The sequence below is a fragment of the Papilio machaon genome, chromosome 19, assembly GCF_912999745.1.
Source record: "Papilio machaon chromosome 19, ilPapMach1.1, whole genome shotgun sequence".
Lineage (NCBI taxonomy): Eukaryota > Metazoa > Arthropoda > Insecta > Lepidoptera > Papilionidae > Papilio > Papilio machaon.
The window spans coordinates 4,932,940-4,945,310 of NC_060004.1; the positions used below are offsets into that span (position 1 = coordinate 4,932,940).

The 12,371-nt window shown below is 32.9% G+C and overlaps 1 protein-coding gene across 3 annotated transcripts in view; it reads right to left on the minus strand.

The window, feature by feature from the left end:
- The window catches only part of LOC106715212 (homeotic protein distal-less), an 85,650-nt gene extending 74,667 nt beyond the window's left edge, over positions 1-10,983 (minus strand). For all 3 annotated transcript variants that reach the window (XM_014508443.2, XM_014508442.2, XM_014508440.2), the window contains exon 1: positions 10,260-10,983. The gene's annotated coding sequence lies outside the window, so the exon portion shown is untranslated. The remainder of the gene's footprint in view (positions 1-10,259) is intronic.
- Positions 10,984-12,371: the final 1,388 nt, after the last annotated feature.

Below are 12,371 nucleotides of genomic sequence, written 5' to 3' on the forward strand. Positions count from 1 at the left end.
ACTGATACCTAATTTCTAGAAGAGATAGGTGGAATACCCAAAATTCAACTATAATTTATTCAGTTACTAGCTTTTACCCGCGACTCCGTCCGCGCGGAATAAAAAATAGAAAACGGGGTAAAAATTATCCTATGTCCGTTTCCTGGTTCTAAGCTACCGGCCCACCAATTTTCAGTCAAATCGATTCAGCCGTTCTTGAGTTATAAATAGTGTAACTAACAAAACTTTCTTTTATATATATAGATAGATATAAGAAATCCAAAATTTAAATGTTTGATTTATTCTAATTTCTAATCGTTACATCTTTAAACTGTTCCTATATCTACTTTATACAGAAATATCCCCGACATATATGGACTAAATATTCTCTAATATATTACTTAATTTTTTATATATAGAAGTAAAGTAAATCATATAATAAACGCGTTTGATCAAATAAAAATTTACAACTAAAGATTATTACGTCTTATAATAATATCATGCAAAGATAACCATCTCACATTATCATTCGAGTATGTTTTGATCTCAAGTGGATTGCGAAGCTAGTGTTGTTATACTGAACTACCATGAAGTGAGTCCACACTCAATGACTATTATGATTACCATAACGGGAGTAACAATAACGTAATTGTATAAAACCACAACTGATTTCCTTTTGTAGTTTATCTATGCGTGAAATTTTCATAGCTGACTATTTGAAAGGGTAGAACAAATATTTCAACCGTCCGAAAGTGAAAAACGGATGTCGGTTTTTTTTATTCAAAAATTATTATCTGATAAAAATATTTATAAACCAATATTTTTTATTATAAAAATTGAACACATAAAAACACATTCAAATATGTACTTGTTAAATTTCACATTATACTCTCTCGAAAAAAAGTCAATGTTATATCTTGTATTGTGTAATTTATTCATTAAAATCTGGATTTATATTTAGAGCTTAATTTGCAAAACATAAATCTATACATTATTTTGTTTGACAAACAACATTATATAGGTACATATCCAGTGTCTAAAAGTAGAATAAAAAAGTATATTGAATTTTAAATTCATTGCAACATCGAAATTAGTAATAATTCCGCGACATCGCATGTCGATGGCGGCCATTTTGAATTAGTTGTCACCGCTATTGACAGACAGGAGTTACGCAATGGCGGTTGATGTTGACAATTGACAATGGGAAGGGCGCGAAAGGTAAGGCTAATTACTAACTCTATTCCAACTATAAGTCAAGTTGTTATATCTATTTGAAGAACTAGATAGCGCCCACTACTTCGTCTGCATGGTGAATTAATACAAAGAGCCCGAATTATTATCAATTATTTGCATTGAAGTGTGTTGACCCTTTAGACTCCTAGAGGATGAAAAAGGAATATCTAAAAAACCCCTATAACGTAATAAATTTACGATGAACTTATGTATCTCAAATTGTTCACCAGCAACTAAAATAATTTTATCCCTGTGGAGGCTATTTTCTGAATGAAAAGCTTTGGACGTCACGTTTTCTATAAGCAATTGAAAAACTCTTTTAGGCATCATTAATTTGACGCATTTTGTTTTTGATACAAGTACCTATTCTTTTAACTCGAATTTTTTGAAAGATTGCTAGGATTCGTTGAATAGTGAATGAAGCAAAGACTAGTACAAATAAATCTTAGCATCTATAAACATTTACATGGCAATAAAAAGCTTTGCATTTTCATTTATCTGTATACTACAAGTGTATTACATATTCCTAATTAAATACTTATTTGTCGGCTCTAAACACGCACAGCCGCGATTCTTTGAACATATGCACCTGTCACGAAATGTAAAAAGTCTTTCAGAGTTGCCACTTTTTTGCAATTATTAAATTATTAATGTTTATTAATTCACTCAATCGGGTATTTTATAAAAATTGGTACTATGTAACAAGAATTATTTTTAATGTTAATATTTATTATAGAATAAGTACTAATTTACTCACAATTTAGTATAGAAAAAAAAATTAAAAGAATAGATAATAACAAGTTAGTCACATATTATGCTTCATAATTCCAAAAGCTAATTAAAAAAATGTCTCGCAAAACAAGAAATATAATCAAGCTGTCACAGAAATCACTCGCATTGTACAAATCTTAGCAACAAACAAAAGAACATGATTACAATCTAAATTACGACTGGCACACAACCTCACTTGAATTCCGCGGACATATTAGGTCCTTACATATGAAATTGGCGTTTTGTATGGGAGGAACAAAAAGTCGAATATTTTTTAATATAATATATTTAATTAATCAAAGTATGAACCATTATTTTCTATGCACTTTTGCCATCTCATAGGTAGTTCATTGATCCCTTTACTAAAAAAACCAGTCGGACGGGAATCAATAAAATCTTTGAAGGCGATTTGGACTGCCCCATCGGAGTTGAATTTTTTCCCTTGCAAGAAGTTATCCAAATTTAAAAAAAAATGGTAATCTGTTGGAGCAAGGTCCGGGGAGTACGGAGGATGTCTTAGACTTTCCAATTGAAGCTCTTCTAATTTAGTAGCCGTCTGTTGCGCAGTGTGTGGTCTAGCGTTGTCGTGAAGCAGCAGTGGCGTGGAGCGATTGACCAGCCTAGGTTGTTTAGCCGCTAGCTTTTCCATCATGGTTTGCAATTGCTGACAATAGACATCAGCCGTAATAGTCTGGCCAGATTTGAGAAAACTGTAATGAACAATACCGGCACTAGTCCACCAAACGCTTACAAGTAACTTTTTTGGGGTTAATTTTCGCTTGGGGCAGGATTTGGCTGGCTGGCCAGGATCCAACCATTGCGTTGAGCGCTTCCGATTATCGTAAAGAACCCATTTTTCATCACAGGTAATGATTCGGTTTAAAATACCTTCATTATTGTGCCGGTTTAGTAATGTAACGCAACAGTCGACGCGCGTTTGCCGGTTTGCTTCAGTCAATTCGTGAGGTACCCACCTTTCAAGCTTTTTAATCTTCCCAATTTGCTTCAAGTGAATTAAAACAGTTTTATCACTAACATCGCAGCCTGCAGCTAACTCGGACGTGGTTTGCGATGGATCCGCTTCCACAATAGCCTTCAACTCTTCATTATCAACTTGAGTCTCAAGCCGTCCACGGGGCTTGTTCTGCAGATCGAAATTTCCAGAACGAAAACGTTGGAACCAAAAACGAACTGTGTTTTCTTTTGCAACACGACCGCCATACACATCATTCACCCTTCGAGTCGTTTCCGCAGCACTAGTGCGACGGCGGAACTCGTACTCGTAAATAATGCGATATTTTAAGTTTTCCATTTTGTAAAATGAGTGACGCAAACAGAAAAAAACAGAAGAAAAAAAACAAATGAATGACGGTCATCGAACCACAAATACATGAGTCTATAGCTGTACAAATTTGAATTTGGTATTCCTTACCAAAGAGGAGAAATTCGTGATTAAAGTGGCCAGTACGAAAAACGCCAATTTCATATGTAAGGACCTAATATTTACTACTAGCTGCCGCCCGTGACACCGTCCGTGCTGAATAAAAAAAAAATCGTAGCCTATGTGTTCTTCTAGACTATATTCTATATCTATGCCAAATTTCAGAGAAATCTGTTCAGCGGTTCGTGAGGTACCTTGTAACAAACATCGATGCATCCATCAATCTATCTAAACATCCGCATTTATAATACCGCCATTTTGTATTTTTCACGGCATCAGAATCTGTTATAACGATAATCATACAAATTCAGATCTATGTAACATCCAGCCTACATGTTACCATGGGTTTCAGCTGCCAATACCTTTATATCATATTGCCCTCTCTTACATCCTCTTTGAGAAGACAAAGACAATATGTATTATATATCGATAGTGGACAACGGTTACTAACACTTGGTGTAGCAATGCAGTAAGTGTACAGTTCAGACTCTAGATTGCGTCGGCTCGCGTGAGATACGTATCTGTTATCCTAACACAGAACATACGGACAGAAAAAATGTGTTTCTTCATAGTAATTAAGTTTCGTTATCGAGAATTTCTGTTTTCGTGTGGGTATATCGCAACATATCAAATGCATACGATATGCACGAAGTTTTGTAGAGAAATTCATTTGTGAATAATATCGATAAATAAATAATTTTACGTGAGATGTAATAAATTATTTAAGAACGGCTTAACTCACGTATGATCGTCCGGTGACGGCACCGACTAGTTTCGGACCTGTCAGGGGTCCATCTTCAAGTCGAGGGCAGTGGGTACGCAACGCGACCGCGAAATCCTCAAAATAAACACTCGCCCTGAAAATGGACAACCGACGGGTCCGAAACTAGTCGGTGCCGTCACCGGACGATCACACGTGAGTTAAGCCGAACGGCTTTAAATAATTTATTAAATAATTTTACATAGATTTTCGAACTCTTTCTACGCCTAATACTTGTAATACCAAAGTTAAAGTACATACAAGTAATATAATAAATACGAGTAAATAACAAAATTGAATTATAATTCTAATTGAGGTGTCATTTTAATATTTAAGTGTCAGTTTCAGTTTATTTCAACTTTGCTATAAAAGCTTGTTATCTTTTAAAATTTCAAACTCTGATGTTAATGATAATTAGCATTTTTTTAAAATAAATAAAAATGAAAAAATTTTAAAACATACTTAAGGTCATGGCAAGTATTAAATAATAATCCTTTAGTAAAATATATTAACTTTATTATTAAAAGTTAACTGACTAACGTCAATAATGTTTATTTAATGCACTTAACGTGATAACAATCTTATAATTATTTGTTTACAATCAGATCGCAAGTCTGAGGAGATTAGTTGTGTTTATTTTTGCATCAAAATGTGACTGCAATTTAATTTACATATAAGCGGTTTATAACACTTAAGTTATAAGTTTTGTTGAGCGTGAACTTTAAATTACAACTAACACAAAGTACATGTAGATTTTCAGAGTTTTACCAACATTTGGCGATTATATTAATCGTTAACTTTGTATTTTTGTTCATTGGATGGATGGATAGATGTTTGTTTCAAGTTATGATGTAGAACATAGTCTGGAAGAACATATAGACTACTTATTACGTTTTTTTTTTAATTCCCCGGGGACGGTTACGTGGGCGACAGCTAATTTTTTATATTGACATAAGTGTTCGATCAAACTGGCACGCATCTATAAAACAATAGGGAATAGAATTTAAAAATGAACAAAATACGAACGCAACGGAATGTAAACGGTTAAAAAATTAAATTCCATTTCGAATGCTTGACAATCCTAGCAATGTTGCGAACAGAAAAATTTTGTTGATTATAAAAAGAAAAAAACTGCTAGACCGATGGCGGGAAATTTTTATTCCCACGAACATCTATCTTTTTGGAATGAGACAATCACTCCAAAAGACTTTCTAACATTTTGCCGTGACATATTAGAATCCAGTAATCCGTAATTAAAAATTTTTTTCCTAATTTAATATCGTGTGTCGATGTAGAAGATGCCGTAAAATCGAGTAAAATATTTGTCCGATTTATCTGAAATTACAAGAATAAATTTATAATATTTCTTTATGATTTTAGAGTTATTAACTCGTAATTAAATAAAATTCAACAAAAAATTCAATGTTTTGAACACTCGCAATTATACGAATAGTTTGACACCTAACCTAATATTTTAAACGGTCAGTAACCGAAATTATATTGCCCTCTTCAAAGTCAATTAGCACCACTTTGTATTTCGTCTTTGTAATTTATTATTTTAAACTTTTAACAAAAGTTGCCGGTTGATAAAAATAAAATCCGATAAAACCAAAAACAATTTGCATTTGAAAAGCGCGCTACGAAAAATGCCTGAATGACATTTGCAACATTGACGTCCATTAATCATCTGTGGAACGAGCGACCGCCATTTTGTCGTATTAACCTTACATGGTGGCCAGTTCTATAATTGCGAATGATTGTAATTGTCCAACTCATCGGCACTGTCGATAGAGATGTCATTGTAATAATCTAATAATGGAAAACATAATCGTGGTTTGCATTTGTACCTATAGAGCGACAAACTTTTCTGTCTCGATGGACCATTAGTGTTTTTACAGGTAGCTAGCCTGTCCATGTCAAAAAAAGACTGTCAGGTATCAGGTTTAAATTTCTTGTGTACCATTTTCTATGCCTAAGAAGGTTTTTCAGCGTCTCTCGCCAGGTCGATAGAGTTTGTCGTATGTACCAATTTTAGCTGCTTTATACGTGGAAGAAAACTTCTTCCAACATTTATTTCTAAACTTACTTCCATTTACTTGATGCATAGGTTTGTCTAGTTTGACACCCCAGCATGCTAAATGGTATTTGTGCGTATGACAATTACAATTAAAGTGTTTGTAAGAAAATGTGTCGAATGTCCTCTTTAACTGATTTATTTGAATCTCTTTGTTCTGTCTGCAAATTGACAGAATAAAAGGCAATCTGAACCTCGGAGTCAGTTGCAAACAAAGCGCATTCAATGACAAATAAGTTATTCAATGCCGTTTTTGGATTAGGCTGTTGTTCCGAAGCTTTAGTAATTTATCCACATATGGTTTACACCCACTTTGTCTTGACACACTTTGAGCTGCATCTTGACTATATAACACCAAATTGCAGGAAACCTTAAAATTGTGTACTTTAATAAACAATGCTGTAAAAGCACTTATGTTTCTACTGATTTTAAGAAAACGTGCATTTATCTTACTAATATTATAAATGCCAAAGTATAGTAACGAGTTAAGGGGGCAAACAAGCAGCGGGAACACTGAGGTGTTCAACGACGGCCATGAACATGTACAATATCAGAGGAACCGCAGATGCTTTCCCGGCCTTTGAGAAGATAATACGCTTAGATAGATGGATGGATGTTTTATTATAATGTATGGTATATACGATGTGAAAAATAGTCTAGAAGAACACATAGGCTGATAACTAATAATTTTTTAATTACCCGCGGATGGAGTCGCATTCGACACCTATTTAGTTCAGTATAAATAATACTGGCACACAATATAGGTATTTGAACAATATTTGAAAATGAAAATTCATCGTTTCCGTGTTGATATAATCTTATACTTTATATTTACATTTGCCTTCTTTTATATTTTCACTTTTTATATTTTCACGAAAACTAAAAATAGCATAAGTGTAAAGTGGAAAATTCAAGAACAAGTTTTTGATACACCAGTACGCTGATAAAAATTCTATATAATATGCTTTGTCTGAAGCCAGGTGTTCAATTAACGAAAAGAACATTAGTACAACTCGTTAATGGTAAAGTAAATTCTATCAAAACATTTACTAAGACCGCTAGTTTCTATAAGTACTTCTTTTTCTAAGTAAAGACCAGTATCGCATCTGCAAGTATTCTCGTTTTTGGTGATATTTATGAGTGACGTCGGCTCGAACGTAAAGTGAGCCGCTTACACCTTTACGTAAAAAAAATGTCACCATTAAATTATAGTTGCTCATTAAATTTTTGCGAATCATACAAAAACCGTGACAGTGTAAAAAACTGAATACTTTTTCTCAATTTGTTGGAACGAAAGAATTGTTTACAATGAATTTGTTAAGCTATTAACATTCTTCAATGATTGCTCCGATCGTCGGCAATTTTCTTGTCACATGATGTCAAATAGAGTTGTTCCTAAATGAGGGATATTAGTACATATTTAGTCGTTATCTACCTCTTTACGACTACGCTGTTTCGACTTATAAGGCGTAGATATTTCGTCAAGTATCAATAACAGTCTATTGTTCCACCGAAAGTTTTTTTCTTAAAGTAGAATTATTTAGATGAAAGACGCTTAAAAGTATTGCATTATGTAGCATCTTTTGTCACAAGAATTTTACTTTAAGCTGCAGATCATTATTGTGTTAATTAAGGGTAAAATAAGACAAGAATTAAAAGCAATTTCTTATTAGATTTTTATCGTTTTTTTACTTATTTCTGTTACAATTTTATCGTTAACAAGATATTTAAAAAAAATGTTTTATTTATAAACACAGTGTTAACTAGTTTGGGAGACAGAGCCCTACCAATTTTGTGAAAAATGATTTTTAGTTAAATAAAGAATATTTTTATTTTATTTTTTATTATTATTAATAAAATCAAACATCTCAAATAAATGCATGTTTTCAAGAGAAATCACTAAATGTATTTATTATAATCATCAATATAAAAAATATTTTTGTTAGTTTGTTTCCTAGGCGCCCATAAACCATTTACTAGGCAGAATTAGATGAAACTTTGGCAAACTGTTCTGAGCACATCAGAGTTTATGTTAGGTTTTTTTTAGAGGACATAAACTTTATCCGAAAACATTTAAAAACAAAATAAGGTATTATATTTTATATTCACACTATTGTTTTTTATCTTTTAATTCTTTTGAATAACATTAAAATGGTATGATGATTGTAGAACACGCTTTATATACGCTTTACGAGAATTAACCTTTCAACTAAAACAAACATTTCTATTATTTATGTCATAGAAAAGGATTTGACGATGTATGATTTATTAATTCCTTTCCGAGACTAACTTTTACCTTTGACCTTACTCGTTACTTAGGAAATTAAACGAAACGTTGACATGCTAGTGAGATCAGATATAAAAATAATAATATTACCTAAAATTACTAATATCGTGAAACCATTTTTATGTATTCTTTAATCAATTATTTACGGTTAATTTCGTATTATTTTATGAAGGCATCAATAATGTCTTATACTTTTATTAATAAATTAACCCATTAAAATATAAAATCGATTAAAAGAGAAAAAAGAATAACAAACAAATCGACATTGTAAAACTCGATATTTATTCGGTACGGATCGCAACGTGACCTAAACTTCAATAAATAATAAATTATTATCGATTAAAGTATGAAATATTCTCTTTATTACAAACCGGAGTTTTACGATAAAATTACTGTAATAAAATCGATTCAAGATTCAATGAATTTGTACTTTATTATTTACTGTTTTTAAGTTGAGACAATTTATGACTGATGTATTGCGTTCATAAAACACAACCAAAGGTATCCTCATTTTGAAATCTTATCAATCTAACTAAAATCTAAGAGACTGGGAGAACAAGACATAACAAAAGATTATCCCCTTACAATGCTTTAATAGGCAGTGTTACAGTAATTAACTCATTTTTGACTTTATCATGGTCATTATTGGTTTGCTTGAGTTACTTAACGTTGTAGGAGAGCCTATTCTAATCCTCTTCCCTTTTCCTAATACAAAGATGGGAAGAAGAAGTAAACATCATTTTCTTGTACATCCTCTCCACTGTTCATAAAAGGTAGAACACTATGCAACTCTTTAGCTTGTTGCTTAAGTATTTGAACAAGTAAATAATTATAAAACTTATGGTATAAATTGGGTATTACTTTGCGTTGACTCTTACGTATTCTATTTTAAGGATAAACAGCTTTTTAATACTAACTTTTTATTAGAACTTTAGTTATGTTCAGTTAATTAGTATCTCTATGAAATATTGCGCAATATTTTTATAAATGTTACTTTTTTACCATGTGATATCAAAGAAGGTTTAATTCTATTATTTTTGATGTTTGCCCCTATACAAATATATACACACGTTTATTTTCTATACCGATATAAGGTGAATGCCATCCCTAAATTATTTTTGAAGTAATTTTTTTTTAAAAGATTTATTAATTGAATACGAAAAATTTACTGTGTATTATAAGTGTTACTAGTTAGTAGTAATATCTTAGTTATCTTACTTAGTCTAGTGTTGTGTAAAAGTACTAACATATCACTAACTGTCTATGAATTGAAGAAAAAAAAAAGAATAATTGTATAGAAGAGTCTATTCAGCAATTTAAAAAAAAATTGCCCAAAGAACTATATATTTATACAAACATTCATTCTCTACTTTAATATCTTGGGATGTGTTTATATTAAAAATCCTCACTTAGTGCCTTCTCAGATATTTAAAAAAAATCTCTGCACAAAATTTGAAAACTTCAGTAGTTAAGGCTGTGATACAAGAGTCAGTCAGTTTCTTCTTTTAGAAAAGGAAAGTTATATTTAAGTAATCGTTGAAATCTATTAATTGAAAAACTAAGCTTTTACTAAGGGCACATATTCTTATTGTTGTCTTATTAGGCCTATATTTTCTAATAAGTGACATTGTAAGTTATTTAATGGATTAAATACTAGTATTATTCAAGTTTTAAAGAAAATGCATAAAAAATTATTAAATAATTTATAACTTACGGGTTTTCCTTTGAGTTAGACAACTGAACACCGCATCACTTTCTCACAATTTTATTTTTCGTTTTTATTTTTACACCAAAATGTCACACAGAGATTGTTAGTAAAAGCTCTAAACACTCGTCTTTAACACTGTATTTTTATTTATTTACATTTATTTTTCTAATGCCAAGTTAGAAAAATATTAGAAGTTATAGAGTTATATTTTGAAAGATAACTTTGACGTAGGAGCGAGAGGTATAATCAAAATTATTGCCGCCGATAATTAAAGAGAATGGAACTGAGAAATAATTACAGATCAATTAACGATCCGTGAATTATGATTTCGCAATTACGTAGCACGTGGCATCATTTTTAAATCGATTTTACGTTTTGTACTCGCGTCCGATATTATCGATTGTTACCGATATTTTTAAACTTTCGTGTCACGTCACTGATGTCATTTTTGTAGTCACTTTAGTTTTATTTCGTCGACTGGATGATACGTAGTCTAATCAATAGTCATGTTTTCGTTTGCCGCAATCAAAAAATCACTCACGATCGGCGCTCGCTAAATGCGAACGATAACAGTCATCGAAGGCTTTCGAAAAAACGGAATCGTCACTGGCGGGAAAAAAAACCGAACACCGAACGCACACAAGCACAAAATACTGTCCAATTAAAGATAATGTTTGTGGATATTTTAATAGCGTTCCCCTCCGAAGAAATCCGACACAACCAACTCCCGTTGAATTTAAACACTTAATGATCGGTTGGAGGAAATTGTCCGAGAAACGAACGGCCCAGCTATATCGCGTTCTCTTTCTGTTTAGTGATGATCTATGCCGCATGTATGAGGAGCTCGGCGCTAGTGTCGTCCGGAGGGCGAGGCTAGCTCTGTAGGGGCATGAACTATGGGCGGCGTCCGCTTTCCATTGGTGGACTGGTATGGCGCGATTTTTTTCTTTCGTGGGTGCGGAGCGCGCGGGTTGGCACTGGGGGATCGATCGCCGGCGCCTGGGTTGCCATTATATTTTTTATGGGTATTTTTTGGCGTTGCACTGCGCTTCGGTAACCTGTTATAGAGGCCACGCCCAGCCGGCTCGGTTGATACGTGCAGAGAGAAGAACAACGGCTATCAATCCAGACTCCGGCCTTAGGCTTTTCGAGTTACTTTTTTTTGATCGGAGCGTGTTTTTTTTTAATTTGTCGTGACTGGTGCGTCTTCGATTTTTGTGTGTGGTGTCAGTTTTCATTGTTAAAAAAGGAAGTGGTTCATGTTGTCTCTGCCACATAATAGTTACAACTCGACAAAGGGTACGTCAGTTGTATGCAAAGTAGATACTCCAGAGTCCATATAAATAGAACATGTTTGTATCGCAACAGTTCAACCACTGCGCTGTATTATGATTTTCTTTATAACATATCACATATATCACTATTTAATAATTATAATGATAAGATATATCTATTTCTTGTTGTTTTCGTAAATGCTAAAATAGTTTTCTAAGTAAATCAATGGCTCACTTGATCAATTTTCGCGGAATAAATGGTTTTAATCCTTAACAATAATGTCCCGGCGTCTCAATTACCTATACTTTACTGAGGGTTGTCACTGCCGACAAACACAAAAATTTGTCATAGTTGCTTCTCTGTATCCTCTCACGGTAACAAGTCTACATTAATATAAGGTTTTACTCAAAATTGACACAAACCTCTCTAGCTAAAGTAACGGTTAGCCATAGCCTCTTGTCTTCATACTTATTGTCAACAATTATTGTCAGTTCCATTCATTTTTGGTGAAGGAGGAATTTTACGGTAAAGGAAAACATCGTAATGTAACCTGCACATATCTGAGAAGAAATTCAATGATATGTGTGAAGTCAATCCGCACTGGGCCTAAGCGTGGTTGTCTATGGCCTAGTCACCCCTAACTTAGGGTAGGATACATTTTTGACTTTTCTACTAGCTATATCTCTAATCGAATGTTGCTCTACTTTGGTTCTGTTGTAGTTAAGAAGTTTAAACGTGTTGATAGTATACTTCAATTGACAGCTGTTGACCTATGCTCGGAGACGGTTACGATTAATCAATAAACAATTACAAGCGCCCTCTACATGCGACACTAAATACCAC